This window comes from Mauremys mutica, chromosome 12 (assembly GCF_020497125.1).
Source record: "Mauremys mutica isolate MM-2020 ecotype Southern chromosome 12, ASM2049712v1, whole genome shotgun sequence".
Taxonomy (NCBI): domain Eukaryota; kingdom Metazoa; phylum Chordata; order Testudines; family Geoemydidae; genus Mauremys; species Mauremys mutica.
Genome location: NC_059083.1, coordinates 76688503 through 76705515, shown reverse-complemented (window position 1 = coordinate 76705515; position 17013 = coordinate 76688503). Strand labels below are relative to the sequence as shown.

The following is a 17013-nucleotide window of genomic DNA, read 5'->3' as shown; positions in this document are numbered from 1 at the left end:
GCCTCCATAACACAAGGCATTATTTATTTAGAACAAAAGCATTTCACAGTAAGCAGATCTCAAACCAATAAACACTGTACATATATCTGCCTCTCCAAGGCTTGCCATCCCTAGGAGCCAGGGGTGGCCTAAATTTCTTCAGACACTCCCACAGGACCAGTGGGGTAAAATCTGTTTCTTTAATTCACAAACCATTTCTCTCCCCCTGCTTCAGGGAGAATCTCCTTTAAAAGCTGCTCCATCTTTTTGGTCATCCTCCTTCCCTTGTTATCAGCACTTGGAGTGAGTGGGTCCTTTGGATTTGTTAGTTCTCAGCATTGACAAAACAGCTGTGTCACTCCAGGCTGGTGCATGGAAGCAGGCCACTGTCCTGTAATTTCCCCCCAAGAGCTTCAGAGATTACTTATCTAGAGCCACTGTCTTGCCTTTCTGCTTATTTGCCCCACAGCCTGTAAAGCTAGATCAATACTGTGATGGGCTGGTCACCCCGCACAAGGCCTGAAGGCGTGAATTAGGCCAATTAACCTTAGGTTGCACCTGGAGGAAACCCAGGGTTTCCTAGGACCTAATTGCTGATGAAGTCTGGCTGGGGGAGAAGCTAGGCAGGATCTGTAAAGAGAGGAAGCTGGTAGGCTGCAGGGAGGAAAACCTGAAGTCATACTTCCAAGGGGGAAGAACAGGCAGCTGTAAGGGCAGGGTAGGAAGCAGTCCAGGGAAGGGGCAGTAAGGGTTAGGAGAATAAAAGCCCAGAGATGCTTGGCAGTGGGTTCCTGGGCTGGAACCTAGGGTAGAGGGTGGGCAGGCTGGACTCCCCTACCCTACCCTACCACACCACTTGCTGCTGGAGTGACACACTAGGGATAGCCCATTTGGGGGTAGCTGGAAGCAGACTTTGATGATACCTGGAAGGGAGGAGAACCTTAATGTGACTTAGCCAGAGGGTTAAGCCATGAAGAGGAAACGGTTGCAGGTCCTGAAATGAAGGCCACGGAGTAAGTGAGTAGACTGATGGACTGAGTCACTTCAGGGAGGGGCCAGATGGCAGAGCTAATTGCCTGGATGAGCCACAAGGAAGTGCTGCTGAATGGTGAGTAGAGCAGTTGCTATCACAAATACATTCATGCAGGTCTTATAGCCTGCTGTACCATAACTTCACCTCACTGAGCAGGCAATGGTAGTGGGGTGAAGAGACATGCAATGTTATCAATATGTGTTATCTCTCTAGATACTATAAGTGGCTGTTGGGGAGGGGGTTGTGGAGTTGTCTTGTGGGTGCTGGGTTTTTGGTTTTTTTTGGTTGGTTTTTTTTTTGCAGTTCAATGGGGTAACCCTGCTGAGGCTAAACTGCCAACTTTCTAGGATTGTCCTTCTTGGATACAGAGGTTATTGGAGTGGCATCCTTGTGGGTTTCTGAGCAAGGAAACTGCTGGGTGGTGTTTCTGCTGTGTTTAAGAAAACAGGACTTTGTGTACAATTTTGGGGGTAATTAAGCAAGGTTATACTAAGAATATACCTGTCTTAAGTCACCAATCCTTCCTCCTAAAGGAAACAACCCTGCTAACCACTTGGGCCAGAGGGGCAACATGCATCTAACTGCCAGGTCTGCAACCATTGTTAGGATCCGACTTTTTGATTCTACCAAAAAGCCTGCTCCCAGTGGGTTTCCTTAATCACCTCTCCTCATGTCACTGCCAGAGAGAGAGAGGCTTTATTGTGCTAATGCAGGAGTGGGCTGGAGGCCCCGGTGAGAGACTGGACGGCTAGCAAAGTTACAAGGCAGAATCTTCATTACCAGCAATGATGATGTAAATTAAAGAAGCAAAAAGAACATGGCTTGATTTTATTTTTTTTATGTGGTGGAATCTGTGTGGCATTGGCCATTGGAAAAATCATGTGGTCTTGTAACTGTTAGAAGGCTAGAGTTTGACTTGGGCTACATATCTATACAGGGGACTAAGAACTCCCTTTAGCCCCCATAGGTGTATACCAGGACCTTGGGTCCAAGTGCAGAGGAGTAAACAGCTGTTTACTCCTTCCCTGGACAGGTGGATGGAGAGTGGGTGGGGAATGGGCAGAACCTTAGCTTGTCTCCTCTCACCTCAGTTCCAAACTGGGCAACAGCAGAAGCCCTAAGGGCTCTATTCTATACAGCTAGTCTAGAAGAGTACTAAATTACTACCCTCTACAAGCAGGGTAGAGATTGTGATTCGTGAGTCACAATTCCTTCCCTAGGATGTGTCTGCAGCAGCGCAGCTATGCAGTTGCCCATTATGCCATAAGCCCAAAGCAATCTATCCCTAGGTGAGCAAATTCTGGGAATCCGTCAGTGAATAAAGAGTAAAATGTGGTCTCTAGATTTTTTCTCTAACAGTAGCTGCACTTAAAGCTGGTAGCATGATCCACTCAGTGGGCACAATGGGTGTGCCCCATACTCCGATACATGGGGTTCCTATTTTGTTCCCTCACATAGCTGGGCTTCAAACCCTGGATATATTTCCTTCTGTCTTGCAGAACATTGATTGGATTTAAATAGGAAAAGTGCTGTTCTCTATGCAGGCTAAGCCTTTTGGTTAAAAGTGCAGTATGCTAAGAGTTATGGTTTGTTTGCTTTTTTCAGTCCTTTCATTAGAAATATGTTCAGGTCTTTTTCTGTGTCTCCTTATGAGCTAGTGTTGAAAGCTTCTGTGATATAATGATCTCATGATCGGATATGCAATGTTCCCCCTTTACTTACAGTTTTCCTGGCTAATTCCATTGTAAACTCCACTTAATTGCTTTTTCTTTTGTTTTGAGCCCTGAAGGTCTTTGCTGGCACACGGGTGTGTGTAGCTGCTGCCTGTGCACCTGGCAAGGATTAATGGTTAGGGGCCCCGTCTTGCAGCCCTTACGCTGAAGCCAGTGGGACTAGTCCCGGGGCTTCAGGATTGGGCTCCGGAACTGTAACAAACTTCAGCGTGCTGTCCCCTCGCATTTCATCAGCTACCAGCTTTGCCTCTTACCCAGTAGCATAACGCTGCTTCAGCAGCCAGAGCAGAAAATCATACAACTGCATGGGTGGGGAATTCAAATGTCTAGAACCTCAAATGTCAACCAAACAAATGAAACGAGGCCACAACCAGCACTGGATCTCTCATTGGATCAGCATCTTCTTGCAAAGATAAGATTAATATTATTATTCTATGGGGTGGAAGGAAGTTAGCCAGTGAGATGGGTAACAGCACCAAGACAGGCCCAAACATTCTTTAGTTTCTCCTATCCTCCTCCCTTACTAGAGGTGGAGGGACTAAGGGCTAGTTTTGAGTAAAACTCCCATTGTCTTCACTGGGAGCCATAGGAGAGGAAGGCCCAGGTATTCTCTCTTAGGTGTTTGGCTCTCTGGTTCTTGCTCATGTGATTAGACTCTAACTGGCCACCCTATGTAGGTTGGGAAGGAATTTTCCCTCAGGTCCAATTGGCAGTGACATGGGGTGGGGGTCCCCCTTCCTATTCAGCGTGTGGGTGCGTGTCACATGCTGGGATTATCTGGGCGCATATCACTTAATCATTTCCCTGACAGTGCAGGGGCCTTGGTCACTGGCGCATCTTGGTCCTTTGTATTCTCTGCTTTGGGAATATAATAGCCTCGTCTCCTGTGGGTGCATTGACACAGGTCTCGTTTCCATTGTTGGGTTTAGTGTGTGGGTGCTGGGTGGCCTGTGATGTGCTGGCTGGCATGTGACATACTGGCCAGCCTAGATGATCTAATGGTCCCTTCTGGCCTAAAACTCTCAGAGAGGGGTGAGGTGAGAGCATTGACTGAAAACACAAGCTGCTCTTTGAAGGCTTGTTGGGAGGTCCTCTCCAATCCACCTTTTACCAGCACCCTCCAACCTAGAGCCAGCGAGGTCAAAGCGAGTCTTTCCATTGACTTCAGTGGCTCCTAGGCCAAGCCCCTAGGGAGCAATGCTTAGGAGATGAGCCCTATCCCCTGCACTGTACACTTGCTGCCACTAGATCTTCAGGCTTGCTCTTTCAAAGCTCTTCCGCAACAATCAAGACCCTGCCAGAGGGCAAGGGCAGAGATGGGTTATTGGATCAAATGCCAAATCATCACATTTTACACGGCTTCTTTCCCCCTGTGTCCTCCCTCTACCCCCCCCCCCCAACAGAGGAGACTAGATGGGGAAAAGAGGGAAGGAGAAAGCAAGAAGAGGCGAAGGGCCAGCCCCTAACCGCACTTTCAAATGCTATATGTAAAGCATTGGGATGAATTTGTGTGTTAAACAGCTAAAAGCAAATGTGCCTTGCAAGAGGCCCATCTGGTGTGAGCACAGTCTACAGATGTCAGATTCCCCCATCCCAATCCATGTATGCCTCAGCCCTGACCTACAACACTCCAGCAATCTTAATCCCAAATCCAAGCTGCCAGTCATGCAGGAGTCTGCCAATTATGCAGTAGCACTTTGATGTGGGGGCGCACATACACAATCACTCAATTCAGGTTCATTTTGACTTGTGACCCATGCCACATTTTGAATAATTTGAATGCTTCTGTTTAATCCAGTTGCATATCTCTGAAGCTGTCTCTTGTGAGTAAATGATCAACTGCAGGTTATTTTTAATTCATTAAGAGGCTCCAGCGTATTCCTTGTAAAAACTGCTCTGAAACATGTGACATCAGTGAAGACTGAGTATTGATACCATTTATTTGGTCCCCTCTGAACCCATGCAAATATTAGCACCAATTTGTGATATACTGATAGGGTAGGAAGGTCAAAGGTTCAACTCCACTGTGACCTAATTCTAACTACTAATTTTTCAGGCTCCCAAGGAAAGTAGCTACAGTTGCAATACAGGCTCAATGGGTTTTTTGGAGCAGAGTGTTGTTCTGTGCAGCACCTTAGGTCCAAAGAAACACAGAGTCATCTTTAAAGTTTGCTAAGAAATCCTAGCTAAGCAGAGTGCAGAATGGGTGAAAGCAGGAAAGGAGCCCTTCCTTTAGAGGTAGGGAAAATTTGATGGTGTCTCACCTCCAGCGCTGTTATAACTAGCCCCGTGTGAACGGTTGCAGGTTTGATTTACAGGGATTCACACAAACCTTCCCTTTCCCGTCCGTTTAGATTTGTGTGGATTCACTAATGCCCTAACTCCACTCCCTCACGCTGTGCTTTAAGTCTCAGGTTTGAACGACAGAGAGAGACCCAAAGTGAAACTTGATAGGAAACCAGATGGAACATGGTGGTTTTCTATCAACGCTGGGCAACACTGCCATTTTCTGAAGGTGTTTTTTTAACTCAAAACCATAAATCAGCCCCGGCTTGCTTCAGATTGGCTTCAAACTAGCTCAGAATTGGGACCAGGTTTGCTCCAGGAATTTGCAAACCTCTGCAGAAGCTTTGGTCCAACTTGGGCTGCATATTGAGTTCGTAACAAGCCGAGTGAGTTTAGGGTGTGGTAGCGAGCGTTTTGCAGAGCTGTAGTTATAATACCGGGGCATTTACAACTGTTTAACATATAGTTGAGGGGGATCGTTCTTTTAAGAATATTCCCTTTCTTCACCCACAAAAGAAAAGCTAAGGGGGACTGATACAGTACTGCCTAATGCATAGCTCCCCCTGGGCCATCTGAAATAATCAAGCTTGGGTACCACACCCCAGACTTACCTTCACTAATATCTCCCTCCATCCTAACCAATGGTTACTGAAGTGCCATCAGACTAGTGCAGCGTAGTCTGGGGAACATTCTTTTCCCATTGACATATCAGCTGTCCTTGGTCAGTCACTGGTCGTGTGCTGATGTAAGGGTGACTGATGCATTCTGTCTCCCGATGGTCCCTACACAGGGCATCTGAAGTGCCAGGGATGAGCATGGGAGTACTGAGTCAGTGCTGGGAATTGGTGGGTGTGTCGGGGGGGGTGGGGGGGAGCACTCTATCCCTGTGGTTCTGCCCACAGTGTCAGTGATGGTGAACACCAGAATGCTGAGCTGATGGAGAGGAGCCAGGAAGTGTCTCTTCCCTGGGTTCTGGCTCCAGGCACCTGAAGTGCTGCTAATGGGTGAGCCCCTGGGTATGCAGGCTGTCTGGGAATATTCTCTCTCCTTTAGGGCCTGCTCCAAAGCCCAGCTTCAGCTCTTGATAGCCCAGGTGCTGGGTTCCCAATCTGGGTGATCAGAAATGCTGCTTGCTGGCCACAGGGATGAATGGAGGACCCAGTCCTCGTCACGAATACAGGAAGCATTCCCTTCTAGATATCTTTATGAAAACAAGACTCGCAATAGAGGGCTCTTGCCTCCTCTGGGGAATGTCGTGTTTTATCTGACCTTAAAAGAAGTCTGTCTGAGGGCTTTTTAACCATGCAATCTAAAATCCCCTGTAGGGTTTTCACTGCGGTCATTTTTGTTCCTGTAAACAAAACAAGCCTGCATTTTGCTTTCTTGTTGGCCTCTCTGGACACTGAGAAGATGGAAGAAAAACTTCTCTCCTCACCCTTCTCGTGGCTTATTGTGTTTTCTTTTAGGCTTTTTGCTGTCTCACGAAGCCCACAGAGCTGAGAATTCTAGCATGACCATTGAGAAACAGTGCTCTCTTGGGAGCTGTGGGCTGCAAAAGTACAGTCAAGGAGCTCCTTATTCCAAACGTAACGGAAAGAGGACCTCCTATATATAGAAAGCTATTGTCTTTTGTACGAGCCTGCCATAAAACCATAACGTTAGCTTTTGATACGTTGTAAATAATACAGCATCCATCCTATGGGATGATTTTGTAAGGGGTATCAGAGGTAACATTACTTGGTGACATTAGAAATGAAGGCAGCTCTTAATTCTTTGGTGAATAGGAGAGATAATAGTTGCATGAAACACTTATTAATTTTCTAAGCATAACACACTGCTACCCTTGGGAGGTTGACTAGTTTTTCTCTCTTTTAAATGACTGCACATCTTTAAGATACAAATGCTCACACACTCCTCTCTTTTTTTGGCTGACTCTGTACCTTCTGGAATTGAGCATCCCCTTATGATGTGTAAATGATGAGCGACTAACAATGATCAAAGAATACTGGCTTGATAGACATATTTCAGCTTCATATTTGATATCCATACAGCATTTCAGATCATCTTTCACATCCAGATATGTCTCAGTTAATCCCAGAAGTGTCTAGTCTTTTTTTTAGGCACCCAGCTCTAAATAAAATGGGAGCAAAGTTCCTCTTTAGGTCCTGAATCCTGCAATGACTTGTGCATATGAGTAGCATTTCTCACGTGAGTAACTTCATGCACATGAGGAGTTCTGTTAAACTCATTGGGATTACTGATACAGGAAAGTTACTCCCCAGACCACCAGGGCTGAGGGCCAAATTAATTAGGATAAATCCCACTGTGGAAGTTTGCATCAGACAGCAAAAGGTACCAAATCAAGGTTTTCCCCATGCCAAAATAGGTGTTTTGTTTTTAATTGGATTTTGTTAGGGACAAAGTTTCAGTGGGTCATCAACCCCACTCCTGTGTTTGTGGTCATAGTTCATATGCTTCACCTCTCTATCTGTGAGCACACACCGCATTGCTACATGCCAGTGGGGTAGTTGTGTACTGAACTGACTTGTAAATGTGGCAGTTGTGTGAACAGCAATAGGCATTGGCAAAATAGCCTGTGCAAACAGAGTCCTTCTTTTGGGCAAATCCACTTTGCAAAACCCATAAAATCTGTGCTGGGATTTTTCAAGGGAGTCCTTAGGTGCCCCAGATCCCAGCCTGTATTTGTAACATTTCCCTCAATGCAAATTCCAACTGCAAATCAGATCATTCCACTAGAGAGTAAAAAAATAAATAAAAATAGGTATATCATATATGTGCAAACGCAATCCAAAGAAATAAGTTTTCTCTTCATTTGAAATTTTCAAATTTTTTTTGGGTCAGAATGAAATTTTTCAAAAACCTTCTCTTCAGTTTGGTGGGAAAACCATGAGTCCCTTCCACCCTCACCAGCCAAAACAAAGTGACATTTTTTGTTTTGAAAATGTTCATTGAAAAACCAAACATTTTGACCAAAGTCCTCTGATCAGCATATGCGCAACGTGCCTTCAGTGGCACGTGATCAGATTCATTACTGAATTTGGTCCTCTGGTTGGATCATTGGCTTCCCCGGCTTCAGCCAGGTACTGACGGGGAGTGCGACATGAATGCTGATCCATGCCCCCCTTGACCAAAGTGAAACCTTTTGCTGGAAATTTTTCATTTGGGTTGAAAACATTTTCTTTTGGGGGAAAAAAATTATGATAAATTTCTAGCCAGCTCTAACTTGCACCTTTATGCTTCCCAAGGCTGATTTGTGCTACTCAGGAGCTCTCTGAAGAGTAATTTTAAAAAGGGCTCAGTTTTTCAAGGCCCAAGATTGTGTGTGACCTTCTTTCTCCATGCCATGCAAACTAAAGGTAATAAAGGTAATATACCAATCTCCTAGAACTGGAAGGGACCTTGAAAGGTCATCGAGTCCAGCCCCCTGCCTTCACTAGCAGGACCAATTTTTGCCCCAGATTCCTAAGTGGCCCCCTCAAGGATTGAACTCACAACCCTGGGTTTAACAGGCCAATGCTCAAACCACTGAGCTATCCCTCCCCCTGCGAGGAATGGAGTCCAATGGGGCTGAAGAGGGGAGAGAATGGTGAAAGTATCCAGAACTGCTGCATGGTTTAATCCTGTTCATAGCAGGGTCCATGGGTCTGAAAAATCTGAGGTTTGGTTCTGCATCCACTGAAGTCATTGGGAGTTTTGCCGCTACTTTGATTGAGTAGCAGGACTGGGCACTCAGCCCTTTATTCCTGAAAATATGGACACAGCTATTCTAAGAAATGCTGTGGTGTTTTCTTGCATTTCTCTGTATAATCTTTAGCAATGAGCAAAATTCCTCATGCCTCCAAATGAAATAGTGACTAGTGACAATCATAGACATTACGTGGAAACTACAAGGTTTGGTAAATCTTGAGCAACAGATTGTATCTTTGCACATAAAAATTCACCTTTATATTAGGTATAATCATTAAATAATAACAAAACTCTTAGGAAATCTCCCTACAGAAAAAGTAATTAACCCAGGAATTTTCAGTATGAGGAATATATAACCACACAGAGCTATAGATACGTTTCTCCGTTGGTGATACACCACCATTGTTCTCAACCGAGTGGATGCTTTACCTTCACCCTTTGAGTTTTCTCAGAGGATTGAGATTATTTAGTTTCTTTGAAGAACAAAGGGCAAAGACATTTTTTTTTTCCCCTTAGATGACTGGCTATTTTGATCTGCTAGGTCTGCTCACAGTGTGGTGGAACAAACATTAGAAATCATTAAGTGGGCGGGGGGGAAGGAGGGGATGCATAATTGCAAGGAGAAACACAAAAGCCATGTGGTCTAGTGGTTAGAGCAGGGGACTGGGAGGCAGGATGCTTGGGTATTTTCAGCTCTGCCACTGACTCACTGCGTGACCTTGGACAAGTCACTTAACTGCTCTGTGCCTCGGTTTCCCCAACCTGTAAAATCAGTCTAATTAGTCTTACAACAAAGGGGCATTGTGAGGCTTAATTACTGAGCTGTGATAAAGCACTTTGAGCTCCTCAGTCCTAAAAAGAGCTTACGTTTCTGTAGTAAAACATCCAGCTAGTCCAAAATCCTGTCTCCAAGCATGATGCTTTGGAGAAAGGTGTAAAACCACTATAATGCATCTATTAATAGCCCCTGGCAGTGTAGTACCTTCTTGGCTACAATTGGTGATGAACTGGACTCCAGTTCAGCAAGGTATTTAAGCCCGTGTTTAACTTTTAAGCATATGAATAGCCCTATTGACAGCAGTGTTACCTGACTTCAATGGGACTGCTCCTGTGGTTAAAGTTAGGCATGTGCTTAAGCACCTTGCTGAATTGGGGCCTTGATGCCTGATAGGTTATCTTGTATCTCTGGCACTTGTATGGATCTGGGCACCTCACAATCTTTAATGACTTTATCCTTCCAACCTGAGAGGTTGGGAATTGCTGTTATCCTCATTGTTCAGATAAGGAATTGAGGCCCAGAGAGAATAAGGGACATGTTCAAGGTCACAGAAGTCTGTGGACCACTAACTAGACCATAACATTTAAGCTTTTTACCCTAGCTAGTGTCTCTGCTGTTCTTAGCCACGAACAATGTAGACAATCAAAAATCCTCCACCTACGCATACTCTTTCTTCAAATGTGCCTCTTCCATTTTGAGAAATAAGAAAAAAAAATCACATGTTCTGAGGAACTAGGATTAGCCTGTAATTAAGCAAAAATTTGGTTATTTAGCATAATTTCTTAAATTAAAGATGAAACATTACCTGCTACTTGTAAGTTTCATAATATGCCCAGGGAGATGTCTAATTTGTATATGTGGAAGAGGCACATTTGAACTAAGAATGTGTGTGTATTATAGTATGATTCAGTGGAACTACCTGGCACATGAGCCTATGTTATGTGGTAGTCAAGGACTTGTGCACTCTCCTAAAACCTATGAAAAGGGAAAGCCTCACCCAAAGAAAACTATTTATGAACTATCAATGTCATTGCCCCACCGGAAAAGGTTCCCACTGTTAACTCTCCAGCCTCCATAAATGAACAGTGCAGACAGCAGTTAAAATATTGAGGGCGGGGGGCAATTATCTAGTAGTAATAAGGGCGGGAGTAGGCAGCAGTTGGAGTAAGACAAGGGCGTCTGAGGGCTCTCTCCTGAGTTCTGATCCCAGCTATGTCATTCACTGTGCACATACGGACAAGCAGGGCTGCCCAGAGGGGGGGGGGGGGGCAAGAGGGGCAATTTGCCCCGGGCCCTGCAGGGGCCCCCACAAGAGTTTTTCAGGGGCCCTGGAGTGGGGTCCTTCATTTGCTCTGGGGGCCCCGGAAAACTCTCGTGGGGCCTGGGCCCCCGGAGCTTCTTCCACTCTGGATCTTCGGTGGCGGGGGGTCCTTCCACCTCGCCGCCGAATTACTGCCGAAGCGGGACCCGCCGCCGAAGTGCCGGGTCTTTGGCGGTAATTTGGCGGCAGGGGGCACCTGCCGCGGGTCTTCGGGGCACTTCGGTGGCCGGTCCTGCAGCAGAAGGACCCTCAGGTGCCGAATTACCACCAAAGTGGGGGCCCCCACCACCACCAAAGACCCCAGACCCCTTGAATCCTCTGGGCAGCCCTGCGGACAAGTCACTTCAACCAACATTTTTAAAGGTGTCAGGCTATTTTTTTTTTTAAAAGTACCTCACTTTTTGGATGCCCTGATTTATTTTTTTTTTCTTCAGAGGTGCTGAATACCCACAACTTTCATTGAAACAAGGAGTTTGGTGGCACCTTATAAATCTCTTAGTCATTTTGGGCATAAGCTTTCGTGGGTTAAAAAAACCTCATTTCTTCAGATGCAGAAGAGGTGAGGTTTTTTTTACCCATGAAAGCTTATGCCCAAATAAACCTGTTAGTCTTTAAGGTGCCACCGGACTCCTGGTTGTTTTTGTGGATAGACTAACACGGCTACCCGCTTATACTTAACTTTCATTGACTTAATTGGGACCTCGTATTTCAAACTGGGCACCCAAAACTCTCTTGAAAATCTTGGCATTGATCTCTTTGTGCCTTAGTCTTCTGTTTGTGAAATGAGGCTAATAAAACCTACTTCACAGAAATGTGCTTTGTGGTTCCCAGATGAAGGGCACTAGAGAAACGCAAAATAAGATGTATTCTTTTATTAGCACTACTACTAATCATTAGACTTCTCTGAAAGGCACAGGACATGTTCCCAACCAGTTTTATCATCTCATCATGCCAGGTACTTCTTGTTGTTGTGACCACTTAAACGTCTGCATTTAGTGGAACATGTAAGAAGTCGTCTCTTTTGGAAGTAGTTTAGATGAGAAACGAGCCAGTAGAAGATGCTCCTTCTTCAAGCCAGGATCACTCCCCAAGGGTCAGTATCTGAATTTGTAAATTATGCTATTAACCTACGTTTTATTTATGATGATCTGACAAATGGGTGCTGTTGTGTATTTGGTTGTCATGGTTTTTGTTGCTATGGCAACTGAGTTAGATTATTATGGGTTAGCTCAACCGGTTTCAACCGACTGAGGGAGCTCTCTGTAGATATGTAAATAAAATGGAGGCTTTGGTTAGCTGCCTGCTCTCTGGCCTCAAGTGATTGCTTCCTACACTGGCTGCCCCAAGGATATAACAGGTGCCATTTTTTTTTCTAGTGCAGTTTAGTGCATTCTACTTCAAAGGGCAAGTAAGAGTGGGTGCATGAAGCCTTGAACGGACGAAGTGCTTTAGCCATCGAGAATATCTGGGTTCTGATTAAGGGACAGTCCTTTCTGAATAGCTTTTGCATCCGATTGTACTCTGAATTTGCTCTTTGTTTTTCTGTAATGCAAATTCAACCTTATTTATTTAAGTTCAAAATCACTTTGCATCTGAACTTCAAGTGCGCACCCAACACGCTTTGATCATTTTAATGCAAAAGTCACTGATTTACAATAAATATTGTGTGTTCTTTTCATATTTCTTTTCTTCTTTGAGAAGATTACAGCAAAGGAAAGGGAATAGTTTTTTGACCTCATTTTCTTTTGCCAAGCAAACTCTAAATGTGCAGAACTGGAAAGATGGTAGGCTCTGAATTGTCCCATGCTGGGGTTAGAAATTATAGCATCTACCAAATACTCATTAATACCGGACACAATTAATTGGGACTGAAACCCTATTGAGGTCTTTCTGCCTTTGCTTCTTCTGCATGTTTAGAAGTAAGCACTCCACATGCTCAGCCAGTAGATGTCTCTGTTCCACACCATCACACCCTAGCCATTTACTCAGCCACTGTGACATACAATACACAAAATGCTCCATCGAATGTGTTTTCTCAGATGCTTGTGATCTAGTTCTGCGTCTCTGTTTCTGAACAGGCTGGACTCAAGGCTGCAATACCACTAAATGCAAAAAGGTGAACTGCTGTTTAGAGGAGACTGTAATCAGGTGGGTTTATCAATCCCAAAAGCACTGAGGTGAAAGTGCACCTCCTGAGCCATGTCACTGCTTGGGGGGCCCATGTATGTGTCCAGGCTGTAGGTAGTGGAGAGGGAGTGAAAGTAAGGCCCTCCTTGCAAAGGTCAGGAATTCTGGGGAGGAGCAGGGAAGGGGAGTTTTTTTTGTGCAGAGATTTAGTGGTTCAGGGAAGGTCCCAAACTGACCCAACCTGGGCACTGAATGCCTAATGTTCTGTTGCCCTGCATCTTGTGCAGTCCTACACCAGTGCAAAGTGTGTAGCCAGTGGGTGTAACACTGCCAAAGAGAATGCTGGGGGGCTTACATGACCATGCAAGGTACAGGTCAAGAGATGATGGTTGTGTTCAAAGATTAAGGCCGGAGGGACCATTGTGATCACTTATTCTGACCACTTGCATAACCCCAGCCCTAGATTTCACCCAGCACATCCTGCATCAGCCCCTGAAAGCCTTTCTCCACAGAACCAGCATAGCAGGGGGAGCGTCTCCATACGGCTCTGTTTCAGTCCTGCCCTGGGAGGAGCCACGACTATAGGGAAGAGAGCCATGTAGGCCCCACCTCCATTCACTTCTTGACCTCCTTGCTGAGACTGCAGTTTATGCCAATTGCAGTGTAGACACTTGTGCTAAGAACATAGGAACAGCCGTACTGGGTCAGACCAAAGGTCCATCTAGCCCAGTATCCTGTCTACCAACAGTGACCAATGCCAGGGGTCCCAGAGGGAGTGAACCTAACAGGTAATGATCAAGTGATCTCTCTCTTGCCATCCATCTCCACCCTCTGACAAACAGAGGCTAGGGACACCATTCCTTACCCATCCTGGCTAATAGCCATTAATGGACTTAACCTCCATGAATTTAACTAGTTCTCTTTTAAACCTTGTTATAGTTCTAGCCTTCTCAACCTCCTCAGGCAAGGAGTTCCACAGGTTGATTGTGCGCTGTGTGAAGAACTTCCTTTTGTTTTAAACTTGCTGACCATTAATTTCATTTGGTGGCCCCTAGTTCATATATTATGGGAACAAGTAAATAACCTGTTTTCCTTGGACTGGAATGACTCAGGATCCTTCAGGTTTCAATTACTGCTGACCTTGACTGGCTTTGTACCAGCAACCCCAAGCTGAATGGCTCTGTAACATGTTACCAATCCCTCAGGCCATCCAAAGCCCCACTTCTACTCCCCTGGATTAGTTTTAGTGCCATGTAAAATAACTTATTAATAGCTGGCTATTTTAAAAGGTCCAAATCCTTGCCTCACTGAAGTCCTTGTCTGTTTTGCCATTGACTGCAATGGGACCAGGGTTTGGCTCAAAGAGAAGAGCAGGATGATGTGAAAGAAAGCAGCCGTTTTCTCCTGGATCTTGCACGTTGTCCCTGACTTCTGGTTAGGGGAGTGAATTTACAGTGATCAGATCTGGAGATGACCAGCCAAGTAATGTCAAAATAATTTAGAGTCTCTTGCAGTCAAACACTGACCAATTATGAAGCCACTGAGGACCCTTTTGATTAGGGTTTCGAAGGGATAATTTGCTGGAACTAGTTGATTATTTTTGTTTTGTGTTATGTCTGAGCACATAGTTTTCCAGTAATGCATCTAAAAAGCTCCAGGACCAACCAGCTCCAGTGTCAAATGATTTCCTCACAAGCGGCTGAAGAAGCTTTCATTTGAATTTGCAGGACCCTTTGTGGATGGACACAGATATAAAAGTGAATACTTCAGAACTGTTCAGCCCATCACGAACAAATACTGCTTTCTTCCAGAGTAATCCAGTGTAAAGGCAAGAGTTCAGTTTCCTTTATGCACCAGCTGCAGTGAAACTGATCTAAGCTGACTTGTGTCTATTTAGCCATCCTGAGCCTAGGAGGCAGTGGTTCCAGCTTACAGGTGTGAATTCCCACTCAGTTCCCTTTAAAAGGGGGGCTTTCACACTGGGGCAGGCTTGGAAAGAAAGCATTTAAACAAAAGTGCAATTTACTTTGCCTTCCGTGGTCTGTCTGTCTGTCCCTCGCTGTTCCTTCCGCGTCCTCAACATATCTGTTGTTTGAATAAGTTCCTCTCTGCATCTTTCAGTCCTTCACCTGCCTCTTTCCTCCTCCAGAGGAGTCATAAAACTACATTTATGGGGCTATATTTCCAAAATGTAGAAGCCAAGTTCTTCAAGCAAAAAAACTACCATGTAATAAATCCCCACCCCCACCCCAATGGACATGCACAGACTGGACCAATGTGCACAAAGATGGCTAGTTAGAGCAGTATCCTAAGGATGGAAGTTAGGGCAAAGGATCGGCTTCAGGCATCCAGGTGCAAAAGGAAACACACTTCTTCACAACCAAATCCTATTGAGAATTAGGAAAGATTCGCAAAGCACAAGAAAGGTCTAGCTGATTAGGAAATTATGATTTTTTTCCCCCTGTGAAAGATTTTGAGGAAACTGGGGGAGGGGACATCCTTTTGGGTGAAATTGTTTGGGGTTTTGTAAAAACAATTTTTAAAAACCCATTTTCAGTGGCAATGGGTGGTTTTTCATTGAAAAACTGAAAGTCCTAACACCATAAACTTGATGCTGAAAAATCATTTATTTTTAATGGTTTCCTTTTTTAAAAAGCTAGTTTCTATCCAAACCAGAATTGTGAGTAAAATCTTTGAGAGTGAATATATTTTTCAAATTCTTTCCCCATATGATTACTTGTATTCATGTTAGGGTGGTGCTGAGATGCCCCAGCTGAGATCAGGGTCCCACCATTCTAGGTGCTGTACATACACATGGGATTCATAGATTCAGGCATTCCCAGGCCAGAAGGGATCATTGTGACCATGTAGTCTGAGCTGCTGGATAACACAGGCCAGAGAACTTCCCCCAGATAATTCCTAGAGCAGAGCTCTTAGAAAAACATCCAATGCTGATTTAAAAACCACCAGTGATGGAGAATCCATCTTGACCCTGGGTAAATGTTCAGTGATTAATTACTCTCTGCCCCAAAGATCTCACAATCTAAACAGACAAGAAGGGCAGGGGAGGGGGGAGAATTATTACACCCATTTTACATATGGGGACTTAATTCACAGAGATTAGGTGACTTGTCTAAGGTCACACATAGGATGTCTGTGACTGAGCTGGGACTTGAACTCAGAACTACTGCATCCCAATTCATTGCCTTAGTCACAAAGCCATCCTGCCTCTCCTATCAGTAATACTTTGGGTTGTTCCAGCACCTTCCAGCTGAGGTGCTTTACCCAGGTTAATGAATGAATGGCCTGGAGCTGCAGATACTCAGCTCCTCTAACTCAAGTCCCAAATTCACATTAGTGCTGTAATGTAGATCAGGATTATTATCCCCATTTTGCAAATGAGAAACTGAGGCACAGGAAGATGAAGTAACTTGCTCTCTTGGCATTAATAGGAACTCTCAGAATGTGATAATCTTCAGGACTGATGGATACTATGTGCAGTTTTCTTCTTTTCTCTTTATTTTTCCACAAGCAATCTTAAGGCAAAAATAGCATCCATTGTTGACTTGCCTGGCATGAATCCAAACTGATTGTCATTGACCTTTACTTCTTTGTCATCTCTTATCAATACTTTTAAGCAGCCAAACTTGAAATGTTCAGCCTCTCACACTGTGCCTCAGTTTCTCATCTGTAAACTGGGGATAACATTATGTCACCACCTCACGAGTGTGCTGTGAGGTTTAATTCATTAATGTCTGAGTTGAGCACACATTAAGATATAAAAGAAACATGATGTATGTATAACCCATTGTGACAGGCTGGATTACAGAACCCCCCTTGGGATCTGCCAACGGATGTGCCAAGCCTACCTCTGCCCCTGCTTTCCTGACCCGTAAGCTTAGGACTTCAGTGCCCTGCTTGGTTTGAGCCAGACTTGCTAGCCTGCTGCAAACCCAGACCCAGGTCTGAATAATGTCCCCTAACAGCTGTAGGCTTACCCGAAAGCAGCTAACGGAAGTGTTAGATGCTTAACTTCCAATGGGGTTTA

The 17013-nt window shown here is 44.8% G+C and overlaps 1 long non-coding RNA gene across 1 annotated transcript; it reads left to right on the top strand.

Annotated features, from left to right (window-relative positions):
• Positions 1 to 599: 599 nt before the first annotated feature.
• LOC123344826 lies at positions 600 to 15218 on the top strand. Its single transcript, XR_006572671.1, has 4 exons — positions 600 to 1087; positions 11794 to 11931; positions 12917 to 12986; positions 14693 to 15218. It is a non-coding gene; the product is annotated as an uncharacterized LOC123344826 (long non-coding RNA).
• The last annotated feature ends 1795 nt before the right edge of the window (positions 15219 to 17013 follow it).